Genomic DNA, 9,896 nt, shown 5'->3' with positions numbered 1-9,896 from the left:
GACCAGCAGTTGGCATAATGGCTATGTTGCTGGACTCCCATGTGGTCGACCATGGTTTGAATCCTGGCACATGTGCATGTGTGCCCAAGATCCCAGGAGAAGGGATTGCGGTGAGGCCATCCTCCCGGGGGGTGATTTCTTGCTTTCTGTCTCTGTCTCTGTCTTTCTGGCGAGTGCATATGCCCTATAGCAAAAACCTCTCCAAATAAATAAATAAATAAATAGAAAATATGCTTTCTAATGCACAGGCTGAGTTAGAGCAGCTGGTTTAACTCCTAGAGCAGCTCACGTATTTCCATCCCATCTCCAAAATATAAAATGTGCTAGATAAGGTTGTAAATAAAGCCTTCACATCCATGCATTTCTGAAATCGTACGCCTTGTTTCTGGAAGGGCCCGAGCATGCAGATCAGGTGGGTTTGCAATACTACATGAGGGATGCCCTTGCAGCCTGAGGAGTACTCACGATGGCCCCTTGGACAAGTCAGGGTGAACAAGATGGACTGAATACGCCCATCCCCTGTATTTCAGTTGTGCTTTTATAGATGCAACCTCAAAGAAAGCCCTTTTTCCAAACGCTAACATTTTTCGTAAAAATAATTAAAATCTCCTCCCGCTCTCTCTCTTTCCCACACACCAGCAGTATCCAATTCCGGGAAGCAGCCCTCGTCTCTCCCTGAACACACCAGTGTGTGTGTCTGTCTGCGTTACCACGTGTTTCAGTCCTGAGGTAGCAACAGCTGATAATCAATATTCTAGGAGTAATCTCAGGTTCTATTTTCCCAAAGAGCCTTAGCCTCGCAGGTTCGCATTGGGCAGCCTCCGTGGCTTTTGATTTGTCAGTCACTGTCACCCCTCGGTCTCCTCTGCCTTTCTGCTTCCCATGTTTCTCCCACCTGCAAGGCCTGGACAATGCTATGTCATGCTATAAAGGAAAATAAAGTACTTTCTAGCTTCCCAAATTGCCTCTTCTGGGAGCCTATTTATCAGAAGGCGCAATACAAAAGAGAGGAAGTGCTGCAGGTAGATATTAGAAATTCCGCTGGGGTTTCAGAAGTTGAACCATCTACTTTACTCTAGCAGGAGATGTTTTCTATATATCTGCTGATTGCACATTCATTCTTTAATCTTTATACATGAAAAGCTAAAAGCAGAAAGCCACGGACTAAAATTTTCTCTGTAAATTGTTGAACATTTGCAACAGATATAGAAAAATCACAGTGGGGAAGCTGTTAACGCTGTGAAAAAATAAATTGGAGGCACCACAGGAAATGGAGGTTTTACATAAGGACAAGGAGCCAGCCCGAGTTTTCAAGTCCATTTTGTAATAAAGGAAATTATGAGCCACATAAAGCCCACTTTGGGAAATTTACATTTTGATGGATCATCCGCTTAGAACAATTAGTGTGAAATGTTTCTGGTGTACCTAGGCCGTGTTTCTAATAGACAATCCGCATGCGTCTGTGGCAGAACGTAACTGCTAATATTTGAAGTGCAGGTAATTCCTTAGTTCTCATTTGAAATACCATAATGCTCTCCTTGCGTCGGGCAGGCAAAAATAAAATCTCAATTAAAATAAAAGCAGGCACGGTTCCAGTTAAGCAATGATCATTTGGAGAATTAAAGCAATAAAGCTTTTTCCATAAAGTGTATAGTCAGCGTGGTTTGGGAGCGTGAATGCCAGGCTGGGATTCCAGTCCCCAAGACCCAGAACCGGCTTCTCTGTCACCAGGTTGTTGAATCTTGCACGTCACTTAACCTCTCTGGGCAAGAGCTTCCTGATGGGTGAAAAGATGAAATTGTACCTAGCATTCCTCAGACCTCATTCAGCTTTGAAATACTGAGCTTTCTGATCTAAGCAACCTGTGGAAATCCTTATAGCACTGAGAAATGAATTCTCTAGTCTATAATCTACACGCAAGACAATTAAGAAAATACCATAGTGACTGGGTACAGAGATCACAAACTGGCAGCTCCGCGCCAAATTAGGTCCTTAATGTTTTGCTTGACTCGCATAGCATTTGAACGGAAAATATTAACCCTTTAGATATCTAGTATGCCACAGTCTCTACCTTTCTTCCTTTTTCATTTTTATTTTTAATCGATAAATAATAATTGTATATATTTATGGGATGTACATCGATGGTGATGTTTTCATACCCAGCTTTCTCGCTCATCTTCCATCCATTCTGACCCATCCACTTATGTTGCCGGCCTGACCCTGTGGACCTGATACTCATTCGTGCATTAAACAAATAATTTATTGAGCTCCAAATCTGTGTTTAGCAGAGTTCCGAGTACTGGGATTGCAACCAGAAATAAAATAGACCAGTCAGATAAAGCTTGTTTGCAAAGCTGCTCCTTCAGGCCTCCCTTCTGATCCATAGTCGAGGCCAGCCAAACCTCGGGCATAGGCGCGTGCTCAGCTGCAGTGCTGGAAGCCATGGCCTACTGCAGGTGCAGGTCCTGTTGACCTGAAAACACAATGGATACAAACAGGCTTAAGATCCTAACAAGCTGGAGAGCAGGGAAAGAAGGGAATCAGAGTGTAATGAGACCATGGGAAGGGGGGTGGTGGTGCTTGTCTCTCTATTTCTTTTTCTTCTATGTGCACACGCACATTCTCTTTTGTAAATAAAATGAACTGTAAAATAAACGAGGAAATAAATAAATAAGGTGGAGGATGTAAATGACCCAAAAGCTGTACTAGTTGTCATGGTGCCTAAGAAACTGTGCTGCTTTGTCCCTATCATGATAAACAGTCAAGCACCTGTGCTTGCTGCTCCTCTCTGCTTGGAGCCTATGTTCCCCTTCTCCCACACATCTGAGGTTAAGAGGGTCTCATAACCTTTTTCATTTTTAAAACTTCTTTTTAATTTGCTAGCATGTGTGCTCACTGGAGAGAAGCAGAGAGAATCAGGGAGAAAGTCAGAAAACACTCCCCAGAAGGGATGGTCACCCTGCAATCCCTTCTCCTCCATTCTCCTCTTGGGATTTTGGACATGCACGTACATACAGGTGCCCAGCATGTTTTCAAGTGCCTGGGTCTAGAACTCCAACTGTGCAGTCAGCCATGTGGGATCCAGCCACCTGCTGGTCCAAGGGTTTCCCGACTTTCTAAGCCCATTGGTGATGAACAAGAAATCCAGAGGCAGAAGAAACTAGGTCTGTTATTTCCTAGCTCTGCTGCTGTTGTGTTCCGTTTCTTCTTTACTCATTCATCAGGTTTGCATCCCGGGCCTCTTTTCAATCTGATAACAAGATCTGAGAAAGATCAGGCAGGGACCAGCAGTTAGCATAATGGCTATGTCGCTGGACTCCCACATAGTTGACCGCAGTTCGAGTCCTGGACCCGGTGGCTTAAAACTCACGCTGGGTGCGTGTGCGTGTGTACCCAAGGTCCCGAGAGGAGAAGGGAGGAGAAGGGATTACGGCGTGGCCATCCCCCCTGGGGAGTGATTTCTTGCTTTTTGTCTCTCTGTCTCTCTGTCTTTCTGGTGAGCACACGTGCCCTATAGCAAAAACCTCTCCAAAAAATAAAAAAATTAAAAAAAGATCAGGCAGACCTTCAAGTCTTAATGAACATGATGCCCAGTAAATATTTGACACTGTAAGTTCCTCTGTTTATCTTTGAGGGTTCGGAGGAAGAAGAGGGATAATAAGTCAAAGTATTGACACATTAGTTCTCATACAGGGAGAAGAAATCAGAAATACGGTAAACATAATTGTAAAACCAATTAACTACCACTAAGAGGAAACTAGAAGATGCTTTTAAAACTGGTGAAAATTGTTTTAAGAGTTTTCATCCATGACTTCAAGGCGAAAACAAAATCTGAGCTATAGTGGGAAAAAGCTGAACCAGCCATCAAGACAGCTCAATGCCTACGTAAGCCCTGATATTCAGTCCTCGCCTCGTCTTAGCGTCCATCTGTGAGAATGAAAATGGACTTCTCTGGTTCTCACCAGGGCTGCATATGAGAAGGACCTGAGGGGACTTTTTTTTTTTTTTTTTGAGAGATTTTGCTATAGGGCGCTTGTGCTCGACAGACAGACAGAGAGAGAGAGAGACAGAAAGCGAGAAATCACCCGCCAGAGGGGATGGCCACGCCGCAATCCCTTCTCCTCCAGTCTCCCCTCGGAATCTGGGACATGCACGCACAAGCGCCTGGCATGAGTTTTAAGCCACCAGGTCCGGGACACGAACCGCGGTCGACTACATGGGAGTCCAGTGACAGAGCCATTACGCTAACTGCTGGTCCCCTGAGGGGACAGTTTTAAAATACGGTTGCCTGGACCGTCTCCAGAACCCTTGGAGGAGGGTCCAGCAGTATAACTGCCCATTCTTCAAGGAAGTCTAGTGTCCAGCTAAGGCCACTGGCTTAAGAATATACATCAAGGGGCCAGCAGTTGGCGTAATGGCTATGTCACTGGACTCCCATGTAGTCAACCATGGTTCGAGTCCCAGACCCAGTGGTTTAAACTCATGTTGGGTGTGTGTGTTTGTGTGCCCAATATCCCAAGAGGAGAATGAAGGAGAAGGGATTGCGGCATAGCCATCCCCCCGAGGGATGATTTTTCGCTTTCTATCTCTCTGTCTCTCTCTGTCTGGCAAGTGCACGTGCCCTATAGCAAAAACCTCTCAAAAAAAAAAAAAAAATCCATCAAGACAACTTTTGCGGAACTGGCACTAAATTAACGTTGGTTCATTTGAACTGAAAGAGTTCAAACTTCCTATTTAATTCCAAAATTTTATAATTGACCTTCTTATCCATTGTAGGAAATTGATTTTGCTATATAACTTTTTTTTTTTTTGAGAGGTTTATGCTATAGGGCACGTGCGCTCGCCAGACAGGCAGAGAGAGACAGAGAGACAGAAAGCGAGAAATCGCCCCCCAGGGGGTATGGCCATGCCACTATCCCTTCTCCTCCATTCTCCTCTCGGGATCTTGGGCACGCATGCACACGCGCCTGGCGTGAGTTTTTTAAGCCACTGGGTCTGGGACGTGAACCGCGGTCGACTGCACGAGAGTCCAGTGACGTAGCTATTACGCTAACTGCTGGTCCGTATAACTTTCTTTTAGCTAAAATACTTTCAAACTTCTGCTGAGGCTTAGAGTTTTAACACATTTAAAACCCAACATAGATGATCCCCTAATTTCAGGATCTGAGAATAATTCTAAGTAAATAAATAAATAAATAAGGCAAAAGAAGAATCTAAAATAAAATGTTTATAGATTTCAATACAAAACAATTTAAGGTTTCTGTACATCAGAAAATATAAAATGCCGGGGACCAGCAGTTGACATAATGGCTATGTCACTGGACTCCCATGTAATCCACTGCGGTTCGAGTCTCTGACATGGTGGCTTAAACTCACGCCGGGCACGTGTGCGTGCGTGCCCAAGATCCTGAGAGGAGAATAGAGGAGAAGGGATTGTGGCATGGCCATCACCCCGGGGGGCGATTTCTTGCTTTGTGTCTGTCTCTCTCTCTCTCTGTCTTTCTGGTGAGCACACGTACCCTAAAGCAAAAAACTCTCCAAAAAGAAAAAAGAAAGGAAAATAAAATATAAAATGCCAATATTAAATGAGCAAAGCTTTCCAGCTTAGGCCCAGCAGAATGGCTCCCGCAAAGAAGGGTGGTGAGAAGAAGAAGGGCCGTTCTGCCATCACCGAGGTGGTGACCCGGGAATACACCATCAACATTCACAAGCGCGTCCATGGCGTGGGCTTCAAGAAACGTGCCCCTCGGGCACTCAAAGAAATCCGGAAATTTGCCATGAAAGAGATGGGGACTCCAGATGTGCGCACTGATACCAGGTTCAACAAAACTGTCTGGGCCAAAGGAATAAGGACTGTCCCATATTGAATCCGTGTGCGGTTGTCCAGAAAACGAAACGAGGATGAAGATTCACCCAACAAGCTCTACACTCTGGTGACCTATGTACCTGTTACCACATTCAAAAATCTACAAACAGTCAATGTGGATGAGAACTAACTGCTGATTTTCAAATAAAGTTATAAAACCAAAAAAAAAAAAAAAATTAAATGAGCAAAAAATTTGTATATGCATGAGATATAAAGCATTGTTATCTTTACCACATGAAGTATTCTTACAAATCAAAAAACAAAATATAAATAATAAAATAGATGAATGATAAAAGCATGTGGACAAGGTATATATCACAGAAGAAACAGAACGTGTTAATAATCACTGAAATGGTTTAAACTCAGTAGTAAATTCATTTTGTTAGAGAACCCTTTTAAAAGGCAGAGAGGAACCAGTGAATGGCTTGGTGGCTAAGGTACCGGATCCCACATAATCAACTGTGCAGTTTGAATCCCAGATCCCGCAGCCCTAAAACCACACCGGGTGCATGCGCATGCATGCCCAAAATCTTGGGAGGAGAATTGTAGAGAAGGGATTGTGGCATGGCCATCCTCTTGAGGGATGTGGTGATTTCACACTTTCTCTCTCCTTCTGTCTTTCTCCATCTCTCTCTAGCAAGTGCATGTTCCCTATGGCAAAAATAAATCTAAAATAAAATAGAAATAAATACAATGATGACCCATAGTGTCACAGTGGTGGGGTGCCACTGTGCAATGCTGGTTGCTCTTTAAGTTAAACCAACGGTTAAGATAAATTGCCAATTTATTATTGCACTGTTTTTGAGTCATCTGAGAATTTTTCTAGATATCCTGGTGTCTGTGAGGGAGACTTTGCGTTGAGAAGAGGACCTAAACTCAGTGAATCCTGTTGGTTTGTTTAGCTCTTGTAAGTAGCAGCTGAGTACAGCCAATGTGTAGGTTTTATAAAGCTCTGCCTTGTCAGTGATAGAAGAGCTCTAGCTGGAGAATACAGTCTTAGTTTAAGCTTTTATTTTTATTTTCTTAAACAATTATTTATTTATTTATTTATTTTATTTTTGGTAAGAGGGCATGTGCTCTCGCCAGAGAGACACGGAGAGACAGTGAGAAGGAAAGTGAGAAATCACCTCCTTTGGGAGGATGGCCATGCTATAATCCCTTTTCCTCCCTTCTCCTCCTGGGATTTTGAGCACACACACACACAGACACACACACACCCACACACCCTTACAGTGATTTTCAAGCTGCCAGGTCCAGGACTTGAACTGCAGTCAGCCATGTGAAAGCCCAGGATTTTAACCACTATGCCACCTGCTGACCCGTAAGCTTTTATTTTTATGGATAAACCCCCTGATCATCGACTTGTATTGTCTATAAGGTCTAGTTGTTAGAAATGTCCCATTTCCTGAGAACGTAGCCAAGGGGAGAGCCCTGAAAGCGTGAAAGTTTAATGGATGAGAAAATAGGAGGAGTGCTAGAAGGGAGGAAGGGAGAAGACAGCCAGGAGCTCCAACCTTAACCTGTCCCACTCTGTGCTTCAACTGCTGCGCTACCAGGTCCCAGTCCCTGGCTCCTGTAACGAGGCCCCCCAAAGCCCGTTCTAGGACCCTCATTATAGGCCTGTCTGAATGTCTGCCCCATGTGGACGTGACAGGTCAGTCTAAATTGATATTTAATGGTTTGGTAAGCAAGCATGTGAAGGGAAAATTGGAATACTCTAGTCTTGAGCATAGGAGAATTACCAGGGGATATCTCTAGGGAGAATCTCCAATGGTAGGGCCTCTGAAAAAACTTTACTGAGTACCCATGTTTTTTGTTTCACTTTGTTTTTGGAGAGGTTTTTGCTATAGGGCATGTGCGGTTGCCAGAAAGACAGAGAGAGACAGAGAGACAGAGAGTGAGAAGTCACCCCCCCCCCACCGGGGGGTGGCCACACTGCAATTCCTTCTCCTCCATTCTTCTTTGGATCTTGGGCATGCATGCACATGCGCCCAGCGTAAGTTTAAGCACTGAGTCTAGGACTCGAACTGCAGTAGACTACATGGGTCTGTCCAGCAACATAGCCATTACGCCAACTGCTGGTTCTATGAGTTTAAGCTACCGGGTCCAGGACTTGAACCATGGCTGACTACATGGGAGTCCTGTGACATAGCCATAACACAAATTGCTGGTCCTGAGTACCAATGTTTATCTTTCTCTGGGGAATTTGGCACTTCTAGAGAGGCCATGAAGCGTGTAACCTTATGTGCAGGATTATACATATTAACCAGAATTTTTAACTTTTAACTACCTTAGTTTTTAGCACACACTAGCAGCTTATGCACATGTATTTTACAAACACATTTGATAAATTTTCCAAATGTGTAACAGAACAGTCTTATTCACAAACCTATTGGTTCCTTTCACTCCTGTAAAATCTAAAGGGCTGACAGTAGAAATATTTAAACCTTATGTTAATCAAAGCATGTTAACTTATTTAAAGACGATTTAGACATTTTATGAATATGTATCATTTTGATTAAGTACAACTTTAAGATCCCAAATTATCTTAAAACTTTACTTGTAAATACTCCATTTACAAGCACCTACAACTTTTCTTTATGTCTTGATTACTTGTGCAAACATTGATCCATTTTTCTGTTTATCAATATTTCAGCAAGTGGGACCAGCAGTTGGTGTAATGGCTATGTCGCTGGACTCCCATGTAGTCGACAACGGTTCGAGTCCCAGACGCAGTGGCTTAAACTCACACCGGGTGCATGTGCGTGCGTGCCCAAGATCCCGAGAGGAGAATGGAGGAGAAGGGATTGCGGCGTGGCCATCCACCTTGGGGGGTGACTTCTCCCTTTCTGTCCCTCTGTCTCTCTCTGTCTGTCTGGCGAGTGCATGCACCCTAGAGCAAAAACCTCTCCAAAAAAATTAAAAATTCAGCATGTAACATGCAACATCATAACACATAAATACCAGCTGCTTCATTAAACCAACCACATTAAGACAAAATAATGTTGTCTGATCAATAAAATCCTGGGCAAAATATATGCTGGAAACCATGAAGCTCTTCATTTATTAACCTTTTTCTTTTATATTTAAAGCTGGCTTATTTGTCATAGAGTTACTTGAGTCTTGTGAATTTGAAAATCATGTAGATTAATTTGTATGAGCACTCGTATTCATAAGCCAAAATGAATGAAATTCCTTAAAAGGCCTTTTACACAAACACACAACATACAACACATAACACGTACATGCGTGCACACATGTACACAAACGATGGATTTCATAATCTTTTGAAAAGATTTTTTTCTTCTTTGCCTTATTTTTTTTCTTCTTTGCCTATTTTTAAAGACATTGCAGAAGTTAACGCTTTGCTGTTTACTTTTTATATTTAGGCTTTGTTAGAAAGCAAACAAAGTTTTTAAAGCAAATTTAATACCATTAGCAAGCAACAGGGATCCTGCAGAGCTGTGAGTTTTCCACATTTTAACCTTATAGTTGTAGGTCTGGAACTGCTCCTGTTCTGTATTTGCTCAAAAGCCAGAGAAACATGTTGAAGCTCAACTATATATTTATTCAGGTTGTCAGAAAAATAATTACCCAAGTCAGTTTTAATCTGTTCTAGCTCAGGAAGACCTGGGAACTTATATGGGACTGAGTATTCTTTTTCCAGACTCAGATGAAGGAGTAACCACAGGAGGAGTTGCTTTTAGAGCTTCCGGGTTAACAGGTAGAATCAGGGCAGTTCCTTGGGTGTCAGTAGGCTGGCAGATCTCAGGTCTTATCTTGTATAAGCCTGTGGAGCCCGGCAGGCTCTGAGCCAGCATAGGAAAAACATGAGTTACAGTGGATAGAATTTTCCTTCATTTCCCCATACATTTACAAAGACATTTAATAGCCAAATCATTTAGCCAATCACACACAAAAAAATTTTTTTGAGAGAGATTATTACTACAGAGCATGTGTGATTGCTGGAGGGGAAGAGACAGAGAGACAGAGAGTGAGAAATCACCCCCTGGGAGATGGCCACGCCTCA

At 43.0% G+C, this 9,896-nt stretch overlaps 1 pseudogene; it reads left to right on the top strand.

Annotated features, from left to right (window-relative positions):
* Nucleotides 1-5,614: 5,614 nt before the first annotated feature.
* On the top strand, nt 5,615-6,023 carry LOC106733757 (60S ribosomal protein L31 pseudogene; annotated as a pseudogene).
* The last annotated feature ends 3,873 nt before the right edge of the window (nt 6,024-9,896 follow it).

Source organism: Tupaia chinensis, unplaced genomic scaffold, assembly GCF_000334495.1.
Source record: "Tupaia chinensis unplaced genomic scaffold, TupChi_1.0 Scaffold144806_1, whole genome shotgun sequence".
NCBI lineage: Eukaryota > Metazoa > Chordata > Mammalia > Scandentia > Tupaiidae > Tupaia > Tupaia belangeri.
This window is presented reverse-complemented; position numbering and strand designations above follow the sequence as displayed.